Source organism: Columba livia, chromosome 10 (assembly GCF_036013475.1).
Source record: "Columba livia isolate bColLiv1 breed racing homer chromosome 10, bColLiv1.pat.W.v2, whole genome shotgun sequence".
NCBI lineage: Eukaryota > Metazoa > Chordata > Aves > Columbiformes > Columbidae > Columba > Columba livia.
The window spans coordinates 2551203-2568396 of NC_088611.1; the positions used below are offsets into that span (position 1 = coordinate 2551203).

General features: G+C 44.4%; 1 long non-coding RNA gene across 1 annotated transcript; it reads left to right on the forward strand.

Moving 5' to 3' along the window:
• Positions 1-274: 274 nt before the first annotated feature.
• On the forward strand, positions 275-12524 carry LOC135580438 (uncharacterized). The gene is made up of 4 exons (XR_010474995.1): positions 275-599; positions 3940-4014; positions 5127-5312; positions 6353-12524. It is a non-coding gene; the product is annotated as an uncharacterized LOC135580438 (long non-coding RNA).
• The last annotated feature ends 4670 nt before the right edge of the window (positions 12525-17194 follow it).

Consider the following 17194-nt stretch of genomic DNA (forward strand, 5'->3'; position numbering starts at 1 on the left):
TTATATAGGCATAGGTCATGTTTGTGCTAATTTTTTTTTACACTTCAAGTAAATTCCAAGTGAAACTGGACAAGTACTTAAATGTTTAAAAGCTTTATCACAGACTTCGATAAAGCTATTACAAACTGAATATTCAAAGTATTTGCAGAACAGCATCGAATGAATCCTTCTTGAGGGTACAGAGTAAAACGTAGGTACTGGGAAATAAGGGATTTGATCTCCTAGGAGACAGCAAACTGGAGTGAACTGGGACCGCGGTCGCTGAGCTGCAAACGCAGCCAGTGCCGCTCCAGGAGCTGCCGGGGCCGCCTGTCCTGCTGGCAAGCGTTCCAATGAAACTGCTCAGGGGCTGCACGTCTTCAGCTCCTGCTGTGAAATGGTCTGTAGAGATATTAACGCATCGCTTTGGCACAGGTATTAGCAATATAATTGAACTTAGCTGATGCTAACTCCTGGCAGATGGAAACACATTGGGGATGCTTTATAACAGTGTGGACCCTCTTAATGCAAGCACATGCCAGTGGACAGGAGGTCAAGGACCAAAATGTCCCTTGTCCCCATGACAGCTCAGCACTTGCTAAGGAAAAAATGACTGGAAGGTAAGATTTGCGCAGCCTTTTCTCTCCTCCCTCCCACCCCTGTTGCTAACATTGCAAACCGTGGTGAATAGTGGCAGCACCAGAAATCAGAAGTAATCTGGGCAGTTCTGCTGTCAGACAGAGAGGGTGGCATCTCTTTTTTGTGACCGTGTCTGCTGGAAAATAAAGAGCTGTCAGATTCTGTCACTTTTCTTTAAAGATAATCCGCAGATTATGCCACGGCTGTCAAATATCTCACTGTGAAAAGGTGACTTATTGCTTTTTTTAAGGGAATATGTATTTTGAACTTTTGTGGTTTAGAAGAACAGCAACACTTTACAGCAGCATGATTGTCCTGTGTGTTTGCAGAAGTCCGGTACTTTTTGGGATGTGCAGGTGACCGTGGGCTGGTCCTGGGGCCTGGGACCTCACAGAAGGCTCCTGCCAGAGGGAAAATCACAGGATCCCAGAATGTCAGGGGTTGAAGGGCCCTGGAAAGCTGATCCAGTGCAATCCCCCCGTGGAGCAGGAACACCCAGATGAGGTTACACAGGAAGGTGTCCAGGCGGGTTGGAATGTCTGCACAGAAGGAGACTCCACAACCCCCCTGGGCAGCCTGGGCCAGGCTCTGCCACCCTCACCAGGAACAAGTTTCTTCTCAAATTTAAGTGGAACCTCCTGTGTTCTCTGGGAACTGCATGTGCTTCAGCCCTGCCTGAGATGTATGTTAAACTGCAAGACTGCTTTCAATATATTTGAAATGCAATTAGAATTTTCTCTAATTGTTATAATTTCTATGCCAAGACTTGTCTGCAGTGTTGCAGTGGCTGGTTCGTAAATGCCTTTCAGCTCTTTCCATTAGATCCTTTGCATCTTACCACTTTCCCTAATACGTTCTCATCACCTGTTTGAGACAGCACATCCTTAACTTTCCACCTAGTAAAAATAAAGAAATAAATAAAATTAAACTGTCTCTGAATTACTTGCAGGGTAGCTCTCAGGTGTGTATGAGGTGTAGAAATTGAAGTCTGGGAACCTACAAATCTCCTTATGCAGGGATTTCAGGTTGTACTCACCTTTGCACTGCCATCCATTTATAACCAGGCACTTTCCAGGGAAGGAAAAGCAAATGATCTTTCTCCTCCCCGTTCCATTCCTGCCTCGTGCGGACAGTAATGATGCTGCGTGAGTTGGTAAATTCCGAAGCTTCGGTCTGCTCCTGTACTCAGCGAGACTCTAATGGATCTGGTTATACCCACAAGAGCTCTACACTCAAACCACTGTCATGGGCTCCAGCGCAAGATAATTAACCACAAAGTGAGTTATATGTCCCAGGCTGCAAACATAATGAAAATGAAGGTCAGTTGCCCTGGTGGAGGAGACCAGGAGGAGTCCGCATTGGGCCCCCCACTCTCTTTAAGATGGCAGTTTTTAATAGTTAGTAAAACTATCTCTTTACAAAATAGATTTTTATGTCTGTTGACTTATTACAAAGTAATGAGTGGTCTTCATGCTAACTTTTAATTTACTATTTTACTTCAGATTGTTTATAACCCACTGGAGCTAGACTGCAGAAAAAGGAAGAATAAAATTCTTCCAATTCATTAGTAGATAATATACCAGCAATTTGAACTTATCCCTAGGATTCTAGGGATGTGAGGGAATTTCTGACAAATCTCAGTGGTTTACAGGAATGAGTTTGGAGAACTAGATCTGTGGGCAGTGCCAGAGCTGCTGTTGAAGGTCTTTCTTTGATGTCTTGTAGGTAAGGCCTGGGGGTTTTGGCCAAAACCAGAAGGATAACAGAAGTTGCATCCAATGAAATTTGAGATTTGAGGCAGATCAGATAAGAGAAACATCTGTATATGTTGTATCAACAAGAAAATTCCATTTAATTAGAGATCATGATCTTTTCATTTGTATTTTGTTAGGGCTTATGTTTTAGATTTCATTGCATTAATACTATCAAAGGGAAAAAAATCGCCACTGTCTACATAGTTACAACCTAATACATACGAGCATGTTATTTTTCAAATTGCTCGTCGGTCATGATATTCCTGAAGATGAGCAATGGGCTCTGCAGCTCCCACTGGAATACCAGAAGCAACGATCTTGCTTGGGGTCAGGCAAAATTAATCTTCTGTTTAGAGGCTGAAATACCCTCAGTCCTGTGCTCTGTGCAACTCCAGGTGAATGACCTGGAAATTCGTCTTCGGAGGGCGGGAGGAGACAGCAGACAGCGCCTTAACAAACAAACCAGCACAAGCAGGAGGACGGGCGGCTCGCAGGGTTGTAGCAACTCTGCTGCTTCAACTATTTCATCGTCCTGCTTGTTGGGACTGAGGGGGGCTGAGAGCTTGTTCATTTTCTGCGAAGCTCTCAGGGTGCCCTTGTGTCAGTTCTGTGCTGGGTGATGTGTGAAACTCGGGCAAAATATGCTTTCCTGATATACGGGCAATATTGTGACACAGCACATGTCTCTGCATGCTATCAGATGCCTAAGATGCGTCCCGATTGTCTGAATAATCTTTATGCTCTCTCCCTTGTCATAGATCTTCCCTCCAGCAGATTAAAATGAGGTCTATCTTAGCTACTTTGGCCGTGGCTGGACAGGAGCATGGAAAAGCATTAGCAGTTTTTGTCCATCTCTCTTCAGAAGCTGCGGTTCCAGGGGAAACCTCTCAAATGAACAGCAGAGCTTGGCCTGCTTGACACCACTCCCGATCCAAGAGGCTTCTTATCTGAAACACATGATTTAAAGGAATTATTGCTTGGACAGGTCAATAAAAGCACATTGCAGTAGCCCTGCTTGCTAGGGGAAGCCGTCAGGTGTTTTCCCGTGTCTGCTGTGCCCACCAGTGTGTGACCGTGCCTGGGTTTGTACGTCACGCTGGGTGAGGAGCTCTGCCAACCACGACGCTTGTGCTGCTCCACTCTGTGACCTCGTGTGTTTAGAAAAATGAGGCTGTTTGCTGCGTTGTAATGTACATTAAAGCTTTTGCTGCGTTGTAATGTACATTAAAGCCTGTTGGCTTATTCTATGGAGTTTTATTGTATTTTACAGCGTATAAGCAGGTGGAAGCAGATGCCTTAGTCAGCTTTCCCTTCAGCTGTGGTTCAGTTTGGGGCCATTGTGCTGGTCTGTCAGCCAGAGGATCCCATCCTACATGAAACATTCTCTACATGTGCAATAGATTGTTCCCTGGAGAGTGAGAAATTACACTCAGTAGCTGTTGCACTGTAGGATGTTCTTTGCTCATCTCCCACAAAACGGCAAAGTTCAGGAAAAGAAGGAATATTTTGGATAGAAATGAAACAGTGACTGTACATCTTGCCTTCTCTCCATATTTGACTTTTACAGATGGAAGTGTGGAGCTGTCAGTGTGATCGTGGACATTATTAGTGACAAATGCAGCCCTGGGACCAGCCCTGGCAGGTGATGAAATGCTGATCAAGGGGGGGTTTGGAAACACCTTTGCAGAATATTTGAGGAACCAAACATGAACTCTTTACTGAATTGGCCAGGGGTTCTTGTGGGAAACTTTCTGTTGATGAACTCTGTTCTGATACTATTATGTACTCACTTACTTCAACTCTTTATGCTTCTGTTGAAAATAAGTAGCATGTTTTCCCCATAAGTTGGAAATTCAGTTCTGTCTAGTGTGTCTTATTCTTCTATCATTGATTCATGGCCTGGAATCCACAGACAAAAAAATTTCCATTCAATAAATGATATAATTTAGTTATCGCCCAAAAAAACCCTGACCTATCCCAAAAAATGATAGCTAGATGCAATCACAGAGGGACAAGTACAAACATCCACACTGTTTTCTTTTGTTTAATTTGCTTAATACTCTTTAGTGTGGCTAAATCTTCTTACTTTTAGTTGGACACAACTAACCCATGGCTGAATACAATATGGTGTACTGACAGCGTTAGCTTTTAAAACCCCGTGTTTAGTGGTTTAAGAAGCGTTTTATTAGATATACGACAGTGCGATCTCAGAAGGTGCTCATCTGTTCTTCAGTTATCTGTTAAAGTTTTTAAAGTAGGGTTGAGATACATATGCTTCCTTTAAAGTTTAAAAACAATGGCATGCCTGAGACTTTTCTGAAGAGAAATTGAAGCTTTTAATGGATAATGTAAAAATTAATTTGAAATTTCAAATGAAATTGTGTTTCAGTGTTTACATCATGTCATTAAACTATGTTTTCTCCACGTACCGAGTAACTGGAATGAAGCTGTTTTGCTCAAGGTCTTCGCAATGCGAGCCGTATTGTACCTGTCGTCTCCGTTACAACAAGCGATTAGATTTGCATGTCAAGTGAAAGATAATTTTAGAGTTATTTCTTTTCTATATAAAATACAGAAAAATAGGAAAATTAGGCTGATAAAGCCTAGTAAATGGGGCATGAAGAACTGGATGATCTTCATCTCTCTTGGCCTTTGTGGGCTGGGTTGCTGCAGCTCCGCTGTCTGCACCAAGAGGGCAAGTGAAACGTGTTGTATTAACCTGTTCTTGCTTTGCTTTGGTCTTTTTATTCTTAGCTTTGGAAAGCTCAGAGTGAAGCAGCGTCTGAGGTCTTGTTGGAGTGTTGTCGGAGGGGTTTTTTCCTGCGGATCCGTCTGTCTCTGCGCCGCACACTTGTGTGGTAGTTGCACGGTGTAACCAGAGATGAATATTCTGGAAACCACAATTTATGATAGCTGCGATCGCACAAGTATCAGCTGACGGTACTGTGTCACGTTTTATTTCAAAGAAGTAGCGGTAACAATGGCTTATAGTAATAACAGTAATGCTGCTTCCCCCGGGGACAGGCAGAGAATGCTATCTTGCCACATGATCTCATTTCTTTTAAGCTTTGCACTAACCGCTGACATATCGCATAAATGCCTCCTTTATTACCTGCCAGTGATTGTCTTCTGTGTTGGGAACGGCCCCCGGAACCCACGTCCACATGCCAGCAAAGTGCTTCGCTTACCCCATGTGAATTTGTCTCTGTCTGGCGCTCCGGGAGGCCCCTCGATACACCTGAGCATCCCGACGAACTCGGGGAGCCCAAATTACAGGGGCTGTGAAAGGCCTTTGTTCAGGTGCCTCGGCGCAGCGGGGACTGGGAGCTGGCACAACCTGGGGCTGTGTTTCTCTATTTGCCAAGTAAGTAATTTGCCATTTTAGTGAGGGGTTGGGCTTTTTTTAAGTCGTGTCCAGCTAGTAATGTAGCCTGGCCACACATCTCCGCAAGGATTCTGGTTCTTATCTTTTCAGTTGCTTTTAAACAAAAGCAGCATTCAGTCACATCACTTCCCTTATCAGCTTGCTAGCAGATAAAATAGTTATTTTTCAAATTGCCTCTCTCTTTCCAGTTCTAAATAGACCTATATAGATACTTTTCAGTCATTTTAGTCTGTAGATACTTGTTTCACATAAACAAGAATGCACATTCTATTTTATACAGCTATTCACTCAAACTCCATTTCCATTTGATCAAAGCACATTCTCTTTCATTATATTCTGCTTGAATCTGTTCTCTCCAGCCCTGCTTAAACTAAACGCAGGGGAGAAAGTAGCGTATGAGCCGGATTGACCCATTTTCCGCAGCGGTGAATGCCCGTCTACTCAGACTAGTATGTCACTGCTGGAGTTGGCAGATGGTACCTTTTACCTTCGCGTTTTTTCCTTTATTTTTCCGCTGTTTTGAAAAGGCTGCTAATTTTTAGGGACTCTGAGTGTAGCAAAGGACTGAGCTCTTCCATGCATTTGCGCTTTGCAGATAAATACGTTGATGGATGGCAATAAACACAGCAATGGCAACAGCAAACACGACATGGACACGTCCTTCTCCTTGTTCCTACTCTTCCAGCCAAGCAAGCTGATGTCAAAACATTCTGTTAGCTGGAGCTCCACTGTCTTTTCTCCAGTCTGTAATTCCCCATGAGCTATTTGGATGGCAAACTGAGCAAGCTAAACAGCGCGGTGCCACTAAAAGGATAAATTATCCCGATGCTACTTTTTAACATTTTGGGATAAAGCTTTCAAGGACTTATTTTTCCCTCAACATTACACCCGTTGTAACTCTCTCTGTATAATCTCTTCCTGCTGAAATTAAGACCAAAGATGCACTTGTATGCCGTAGTTTCAACTGCATAAATATCTGCTTCGCTTCTGTTGCCGCTGCTCAAGCTGTCTAAACAACGGCTGTGAAGGATGGTAACAACTAACATGGAATAGCCCTGGGAAAGTATAATAATGCAAACTTAGGATGGGGGCGAGGGAAATTGTCTTATTTTCTTTTCTTCAGAAACATGAACTGACTTCCCACATTTGTTTGCTTTAGTTTGCTGATTTGCCAGGTGCACGGATCCAGTAGGCCAGGGCGCACCCAAGACATTTGCCTGGATGGTTTTCTTTCCTTTTACATTGCTCTTCAGATCCTGTTGCATAAATTAACACGTCATTTTCCCACATTTGGTAATACAGAGTTAGCGGTTAAACACGGTTTCATTCTCTTTTGCGCTTGTGTTGAATCAACAGTGTTCAGTGTTGGGTCGGAAGCGGGTCTCAAATTTGATGAGTTTCATCGGTTACTGCATATTCATGTTCTGTTGTGTGTGAAATGATCTCTGTTTGCTCACGACTGTGACGGCAGAGACTTCTGAAGTCTGCAGTTTGTACTCTAGTTGGGTAGTTGTATAAGCTTCTGGATAAAATGTTTGCATGCTCTTAGCAAATCTCAGTTGTGCACTGCCCAACCAGTAAGCTTTTTCATTCGCTCCAAGTCCTGCGAAGAGTAAATACCACAAATTGTCCCCGCAGTGTGGGAATTGTTTTGTCCTTCAATCTGTGCAGAAATAGAGATGAACATAAATCATGAAGAATGGTACTTCCAAAACCAGCGTCAGCAGGGCTGGCCGTCACGGGCAGGTTTTGGTTCAGTGATTTCAGAGAGGAGCCGAAAGCTGGGACTTCCAGCTGGTTTTGGAAAAGAAACTGAAGGTCTCTCTGATTTATCTAAAATCCTGTTAATTTGCACTCTGAAGTGCAAATAGCTGATTTTGACGCGGCTGGCTTTTATTGTTTCAGCCCTTAGCGGTACTTCGCGTTGATAAATACTGTGAGGTGAAGTAAGTGTTGTCAGCATTTAAAGCGAGGGCAGCGCAGTCCCGTAGCAGAGGACGCGTCCCTTCCCCGGAGCCTTCGCTGGCCTCGCAGCGCGGGACGAAGAGCTGGAAGATCAGCGCCTTTAGCTTTCAAAACGAATTTTCATTCAGCAGTGGCTAAAGCTGGTGGACAGACGGCTTCAAAAAGCCCTTGAACTAATACGTGTTGCCAGCCCTACATCCTCTCTTCTGTTAGACGTTTCATTCATTATGCAGTTTGAAGACATGGTGAGAGCCAGCTCTTTTGCCAGTGTCACCCCTGCGCGGAGCTCCCCCTCCGTTCCAAAGAGCTGTCAAGAGGCATTTTTCTTCGAAAGGGGCAGCAATCTGAGTCTTGCCACAATCGGCCTCTGAAGAGGAAGGGCCTTGAGTTCAGCTGGAGCTGGATTTAAAAAAGGGAAGAAATAAGAGGAGAGAAAACCTCCGAGGGTGTTTCCCTCAAACAGCTTCGTTAGATGGAGAGAGTTGTACAGACTTTACAGACCCAGCTCAGTGTGTGCAAAGCGAGCGCCTCAGGTGCTGCGCGTGTTACCAGGGAAAAGAGACATGAAAATAACACTGCAGCTTTTCCATCCTACGAGAGCTTCTTAATGGCTCTGGGTAATTAGAGGCTGCAGAGCAAAAGTGGCTATTTTTCATTGCAAGTCCCATTTTAATTCAGCTCCAACTCACCTGTTGGTGGGAGAGGGGAAACAACCAACTGTTGGCTCTGCCTTGTGAAGTGTCGGAGTTTCTTCCTAGAAAAATGCCAGGGATGAGAGCTGCTCGGGACCGTGGGCTCTCCAGATGCTCCCAATGGCCGGGATGGACCCACACAGTGTTTCACTTGATGGCAAAGCCATCGGGAAAACTTGTTGTGAGGATGTGCTAATTTAAACTGAAGTGTGAAAAGATTTTTCCCGGTCTGTTCAACTCTGAATAACCTGGGACAGAAGGACCAGGTCTGGGGCTCTGGTCTCCATCCAGCACCCAGCCCCATGAGCTGGGTGTCCCAGTTTCTTGGGGAGCTCACTGGGTTCGCCAGGACTCTGTGCTGCCACACACGGGAAGGGAGAAATGACTGATTTTATCCTAAGAAGGAATAAGAACTGCATTTCCCTCATACGTTCCTTCTCCTTTCCCATAGGCATGATTGGTGTCGTTTGTGCTTTCTTCCTAACACTGTGGCCCCGCGTCCTTTCTTTTAACTGACGTAGAAGCAGCTGGGAAGGAAAGAAAAAACCAGACTCTGAGTTCTGAAATTGTCTGTGTTTGATCTCTTTTCTCTTGATTTTTCTGTTAAATAGAAAACATTTTTAGAGGAACTTCAGTCATTCAGAGCAAATGGAAATTCAGACAGGAAGAGCGAATACATTTCTCATGTCAAAGTACATCTCAAACTCCTTTAAATTCAAGGAATTTAAAGCATCCTGGTTTTCTGGCTGCCTGGTATGAGGAGAAAGGATAGGAATTTTCTCCAATCATAATAATATTTCCTTAAGTTGCAAGAATTTTTTTAAGTGTTTACAAATCCGAGTCACTTAACAGCTGCTCCCATGAAGAACTCTGAACAGCTCAGTATCACTAGTGCAGAGGTTTTGAATACACGTGAAATGTAGTTCAGCAGATTAATTCTGACTCCAGTCGTGACTTGCAATTAACTTCAGTGAAGTTTTGGCACATGGGTGTCAAGGGTTTAGATTGCGGGGTGACAATCAAACCCTGGCAGATGTATTGTTAACCTCCTCTCCTCCCCCCATCCCCCCTTTTGCCCCTTCCCACTCAGGACAGGCGATCGGGAGGGAAAGAAGGACAGAGAGAAGAGAGTTGGAAACATAAAAAATGTTTTACTAATGCTACTGATAAAATAGAGAAAATAATACAAAATATACAAAACCAATCTTGAAAGTCTCAGCAACTGCAGAGCTGGCACCTGAAGGCCTGGACTGGACTCTGCAGCCAACCGGAGCTGGATTCAGTCTGTCACTGGCCTCAGTTCGCAGGGACAACTCGCAAGGTCCTCTCCTAATGTCCCATAAGGAAAAGGGATGAGATCCTTGTGATCTCCCACTTTTATATGAAGTATCACGTGAATGGGATGTTATACACAGCTGGTCAGTTTTTGGTCACCTGTTTCTCGTTGCCCCTCTGGCGAGATGTCCATCCACGCTTATCAATAACTTCCCATTCCATTGCTGTGTTCACCAAAACATGTATCTGGTTCTCCAGGAAAATGCAGCTAATATGAAGCTTTAGCTGACAGGCAATTCACTAAAAGAGAAACTTGTTTTTTAACAAAACCAGGACACTTGAACTCTGCAGAGACAATGAATGTGTCTTCTGCGGAACTTCGCTTTGTCTGGTTGAGCACTTCCCTTCTTCCAATAATCAGCGTTGGGTCCTTGAGCACCAAATTTGTGCTTCTACAAGTCTCACAAAATATAGAACTTAAATCTGAGGCTTTATACATCACGTGTTTTAGGGGAGATGTATATATGTGTTCTCCACTGATTAGTATATCCATCTTACATGGGTGTTTTAATGAATATACAAAAAATGACCAACCCTCGGCCCAAACAGAATGAACCTTGCTTAGTATTTGTGTGCTCAAGGAAATAAGCAGCCAGACTATCCAAACAGCCTGTTCGTCATGGAGGAGCACAAGCCTGGCCAGAAGTGTTCTGATAAAGCAAAGAGTGAACATCAGCGGCCACAACAGCAGGTTGGAACACAGCGACGTGATTGGAATGGATCCGTCACCACAGAGGAGTTATCTGCCCAGTCCTTTAGGTAGGGAAAATACCGACATTTTGGGGAGACTCTGGGGGGCAGAGATGCCAGAAGAAAACATTCAGAGGGAAGGAGGGAGAACCCAAGATACTCTGAGGGGACCCCAACATCCTGCACCATGATTTGGGGTGATGTTTTCAGCACCAGGAGAACGGGGAGAACCTGAGGTGTAACCCACAACCCTGCACCAGGGCTCTCTTCCTGAGCCACATCGTCTCTCCCATGGGAAACTGATAAAATTGGATATGTCTGTGATTAGAGTGTTTTGGTGTCCAAAGCCATTTAGTCTTCATGCTTTATTTTGATCTCAAACAGTGGAAAGTGAGAAGTGAGGAACCAACAGAGTAATTCCACGGAGACCGCAAGCAGCACCTTGAACATCTCACAGATGCTGTTGCGGTTCGACAGAATTATTAGTTAGTGGTTAAAGACTTCAGCAAAACCAGTAAGAGTGTGCTGAGCTTAAAATCTAAAGATATTTAAGGATGTTGAAAAAAGGGTAGAGACCCACACAACCCATGGAATTCAAGGAAGGCTACTCTGTCTTGTCACAAACTCATGGTTTTTTGCCTCTGCTGGAATTCAAACCTGTCAGCGTGATCTGTGAAGACAGGATGTATCCATTCCTCCTGTCCCTGGGAATCTTCTGTGCTGCAAACCGGCTTAAGTCCGGGTCTAAGATGCAATTTGGGGAACAAGCAGAAGGAGGTGCCTGTTATTGAAATGCATGTGGTCAGTGAGATCAAAAGGCGTTTTTAATGGTTTCACAAGTGACAGGGTGAATAGGGAGCGATGTCGCCAAGGAGCCATCGGAAGGGGCATCTCCAAAGGACCCAGTCACTCCCTGTTCCTGGATTAAATCACAACAGATGAAAGACAATGAAATCCAAGAAAAGGCTGAAATGTTTAAATGTTGGAAGATAAGCTGTTATGAGCCAAATCCTGCATTTCAAAACACCCTGACGGAATCTGAATTTACTTTGGTTCACAACAGCATTAGTCAAGGATTTTATCCGTGTCTCAAAGGACAGCCTCAGAATTGGAGCTGAAATGCCTTGGAAAGCTCCGTTCCAGGAAGACAATAACTGTGACACGACCATCTGTGCCAGTTCGGTCTGCGAAAATTGAGTCGGAAACTCCAAAGAGCTTCCTACCCTGTTTGAATATTTTGGCTGCTCTATTCAAACTCACAAGCACAGAAGGAGAGTTAAATGATGTTTTTTTAATGCTTCATTGTGAGACTACATCAAATACATGGATCTGCATCCCACCAGAGCACTGTCCAGATCATTCTTGATTAATTAGAAAATGAGACTCTGGCACATCTGTATGGCAGGACATACCAAAAGTACATGATCTAGTACGATTGTCTTGCCTGCAATCATTAAGTTGTGTTTAGGTGAACACAAGGGTTGTGCAGAACGAAATCCCCGCGCTTGGTCTCGGTGTTGCGATGGTCCTTCAGTGCTCATCAGTGTGACCATTGTAGACAATACTCATGATTTTCCTATACAGTCTTACATCAGAGACGCATTTCACTGAGGAGGGGTTTTCTTATGGTGGTTTGTTTTCAGGCAGTGTCTTTCTACTAAATAATTCTGTAACCTGCACCAATAGTCTAACAGGAGTCAGTTGATGGTGGTTATACCGTACTTGTCTCCACTCTTCCCGCACAGGCGTACAGATCTTCCTTTTACCTGCTTTATAACAAAGTTTGCATTTAAAACCTGAACCACCCACCCTGCAAATCCTATTTGTAATGGTTTATAGCTTGGAGAATGAGGCAATGTGCTCTAAATCATGAAATAATAGGGCCCCCACAAATTGCAAGCCTAAGTAGTGTAATTATCATGTAATTGTAATGACATTTGGCTACATGGCTTCAGCTGTCCTGAATAATACACACCTTGATGTCTACCATTGTAATGCAGTTTTTAGCTCCATGTGTTTTGTAGGGATCTGGGGTTTTGGGGTTTATTTTTCCGTTGTTGCGTCATTAAATGTATTGGAGCATCACTTGGTTGTGTTCCCTAATTGTTCAAACTTGAGTGTGATTTCAGTCCGCTTAGTTGAGTTGAACTGCCCGTGCTTTGATAACCAGTTGTAAGGATGGACTATGGACGTATTCCAAATACCCCACAGAAGAAAAGAATAAAAGTATTTACTCTCCTATGTTGGTATGAATTCCCCTTGAAGGAAGAAAATTATCTCATTGCATTAGAATCTAATAGGAGGATGCGCTCAGTGTAATACATTAATGTACCTTATAAGAGATGTTCTTGAAATCTAAGGAACCATTTTAAAGTCCGATATAGTTGTAAATATTCAGTCTTTCAGTAAACCTAAATAAACAGGCAGCATAATGTGACCCAGCACACTTACAAGCAGAATGCCTTCCTTAACTACATTGAGTCGATGCCAAATATTTGCAGAAAGTAGAAAAAGGAGAAGAATCTTTTCCAGGAGAATGGCTAGTGTAGGAGTGCACCCGCTGCGGTGTGGGTGCGTTGCTGGGTGGGATTAAGTGTTGTTCTGGATCTGGCAGGTGCCAGCATCTCGTGTGCGAGTGACTTATTTTAGCAATAAGGAGCAGATGTATCATTTGCATGATCATAAATCTTACTGGGAGGGTTAAAAGCTATTTGGATGCTCAAACTTACTATGGCACAGTGAAGTTGTAGTGTTTCTTTGCTCGGAAAGTATAGGAACAATTATACGATTATTTTGATTGAGTGTCTCATTTAAGCAAGTATGAAATGCTAATATATGAACTGACTCGATCCCTGTTCATCGTTTCATACTGTGTAAAGCCAGTTCATAACTTCAACAAGATGCATGTCAGAACAGCATTTGAGCAGTCCTGTCCCTGGCAAAGACAAGACAGATCTTGGTAACAAAAGCAAGCTGGTTAATGACAAGCTTCCAATAATTAACATTCTTGAACAACCTATTGAGGAATGATGTGAATGAGCAGATCTGTAGCCAATTCCATAATGACTTTTTGTTTATGTAGCTACATCAGCTTTTAGAAGATGTAGGACAATTCTGGCATGTAGTCGATTCAGATTTGCTGTATTGGACTCAAAGAGCAGATTTGCCCTACTGGATTGGATTTACCTGGTTCTGTGTAATCCAGCAGTAATGGGGAGATGGTACTAGTGAGAATAAAGAAATAAGAATAGGGGGAGAGGAGCGAGTGCATGGAAGACAGATGTACCGGTGTGGAGAGCAGAAGGGAATGGAGAAGAATCACACTTGTCAGTGAAATCTCTGCACAGGTTGGTACCCGTTCATTTTGTTCTCTGTTTTTCAGCAGGAAAAGGGTACTTTGAATAGATTTTTTCCTCGTTAGACTTTTTATGTGTCTTCGAACAAGGTAAATGATCTAAAACTTGTTTAACATCTTGAGGGGCAAGAAGCCATCCGCACCTTCTTTCCCTTTGGTAGCAGCACACCAGAGAGAAGGGCAGCTCTGAACTGGAAAAGAACAGCTTTGGTTTAATAAATAAATAAAATGAAATGATGATCCCCTGGAACACTGGTGTAACCTGACAGCTCTGCCTGCATTTGGTGTAAAGCTTAGAACGACATAGCGCAGGTATGTGCTGTGTGTAAGAAGAACCGTTACTTCCCGAGATCTAGACCGTGGATTCGACTCTGATGCGGAGTTTGGGTTTCTGTGAGGAAGATTCTGCCGTTCTTAACATACAAGGCTAAATGTACTAGAGCTGCACACCACCACCAGCGGTAAGAGGAAAATGTCATGATCTGCTGAAATGCTGTGTGCATTTTTAGATACTTAGAGGTCAAAGTAGCTATAGATATGATATAGCCATATGAAGTAAAATATACTGAATATTTTTTTCTGATATAGAATGTCCTTCTGAGAAGCAGAAAAATCTGTATAACTGTTTTGACTGTTGCTTTTGTTTGAAACCAACCCTCCTCCAAAGGTGAGTAAAAACCCACCCACGCAAGTATAAAGCTCTGGTCAGTACACCTTGTGGACGCTACCAGGTTTGCTCTTGAGAGTACCATTACTGAGCAGAAATCCAAAGTTGACCAAGATGTCAATGACAGCAAGAACTCTCATGGATTAACCCCACCATCCAGAAACTGTGGTTTGTTTTTCCATGAAAACAATGTGTTTTTGATGAAGGTAGATCTCTTGGGATAATAAGAAACAGGTTTTGGGGAGCAGTACTGAAGAACGGTGTGTCCTGGGTTTTTACAGTGGAAAGTGTTGCAAGGTTGGATTGGGTCATCCACGTGTCCCATATCCATTATAAAGCACGGTGTATTTCTTTCTGCAGCTTATTAAAATACGCTAATGGGACACGGCTTGCTTTCTAGCAACCCAAATTCTGCATTCTTGTCCTTTTGATTGGATTAATATAAAACCATCAGGTTTTATTCAATAAGAAAGAAAATAATATTCCTGAGTAGAGGGAGGTGTGCTGGCTTTAGGAGTGCTAGAGCTACCAAAGGGCCCTGGCCAAGTCTCTCAAGAAAGTCTGAGGAGTTTTATCTCCTTGTTGGCTCTATTGCAACTTCTCCACTCGGGCGGGTTGGTCCGCAGCTTTCTCCAGGAGCTGCAATGCCGACTGTCACCGCCTTGGGACAGGACTCAGGGAGGATTCCTCACAGCCTGGCATTCGTTTGCTGAACCAACGTGGAATGAGTGGCTGTATAATGTGTTTCCTGACACGCAGGGCTGGTCGCCGCTGCACGACGTGGATTCCTCGGGGTGTTGTTGCGAGGGTATTGCAGCGGGGAGCGAGCAGCATGCTCGTGGGGGACAGCAGTGAGCTCGCCAGGGTTGTGGCAAAGGCTTCTTGGTGTCAGGTGCTGAACACTGAAACGCCTGCGTGTGTGTGTGTGTGAGAAAATGAGATTCTGACTGCAAAACGCAACACTGTGCAACTCCCCCAAATTACAAGAGGAGCTGAGTTTCATGGATTTTCTTAATGAGGTAGCTGGCTCTGTTCAGTGGTGCCCAAAGATGCTGAGGGGTCTGGAGCATCTTTGTGATGAGGAGACTGAGAGAGCTGGGGCTGTTGAGCTGGAGAAGAGAAGCTGAGAGGGATCTGATCAATGGGATCAGTGTCTCAGGGTGGGTGTCGGAGGATGGACCAGACTCTGTTCAGTGGTGCCCAACGCCAGGGTGAGGGGCAACGGGCACAGACTGAAACACAGGAGGCTCCATCGGAACATGAGCAGAAACTTGTTTTCTGGGAGGTGCCAGAGCCTGGCCCAGGCTGCCCAGAGCGGGTGTGGAGTCTCCTGCTCTGGGACACTCAAACCCCCTGGACCCACCTGTGTGATCTGCTCGGTGACCCTGCGTGAGCAGGGCTGGGCTGGGGATCTACAGAGGTCCTACAACCCAGCCAGCTGGGGTTCTGTGTCTCATGTTCTTGAACACAAAAATCACTCCCCAAGTCCCATTCTCTTGCTGGTGGTGTTTATTTATCCAACAGTCCCACTGGATGTGGTGAGCCTGACCAGATTTTACGTGGTGATTCTGCCCACAAATCCTTTTGGAGGGTTTGAAAGCGATAGCAGCAATAATAGTTACTACAGAGTGCGTCTGATGGGAAAGCATTGTGCCGAATACCTGTCCTGATGCGGTGTAAATGCCTTCATTGCTGCTGGTGTTCCAGAGCACTTGCAATGCTGAAACGGGGGCTCAGCACAGAAAACGGCTCACAAGAAAGAGCTTGTTGGCTGCATTTCCCTGCGAGGAACTCCAAGGTGCCTTTGTAATGTAACCCTTTTTTAATGACAGAAATTGAGTCAAAGGAAAGTATTGCAAGCCACCGAGGTTAACCAAGATGGCACTTAAATATAACTGTAGTTGGTGTTATCTGTAACTGAAGAAGGTCACGGGATCTGTTGCTTGCAGCAGGAGGTTGCAGTGCCAACAAATTAGCATCAAAAGCCCATGCTTGGCAGACAGAACAACTTCTCAAGAGAGCTGCGAATGGAGAGGATCAGCCTCCCTGGAGCTTGTGATCTTCCTGTCATTTATTACAACAGCCCCGCTCTTGGTGCCAGCCCGAATGAGCTTGAGAAGCTGTCGGCGGAGCCTTGGGAAGCCAAGGGCAGCGGTGCCAGCGCGGCCGGTGGGAATGGGAGCCGCGGGAAGCGCCGGGCTTGGCGGGGCAGCTCGCACACATCTCGCCTCTTTGTGCTTTGAGGATGAGGAAGGCAAGAACGGGATAAGCCCAGAGAAAAACGGACTTCTGAGAGGGTAGAAAAGAAAACCAATTTACTTTGAGAGCAATGAATTTAAGTGCTTTTGCCCTTTCTTAACAAGACTGGCGAAGAAGGAGAAAAAAGGCAGAAAGCAAAGTCTCCTTCTTCCCCTCCCCCTTGCAAAATCCTACATGCCCTTTTGGCAGAGATCCATCATTCGCTTAATGTGTCCTGCTGAAATCAATTCACGTGTCAGGATTTGGAGAGCTAGAACAAAATTTGTTTGCTGATCCCATCCACAGATCACTCAAGAGGATTCATAAAGGCTAGGAAAAAAAAAAGAGAAAACACACAAACCCACATGCAATTTACTATGTAACGTAGTGCATTAGAAAACGACAGATTTGAATGGGGATGAGAAAAAGTCTGATTGTACAAACCAGTTGGCTCAAAGTCTGCTAGCACCTTCAAGAACATGCAGCTACATGAAA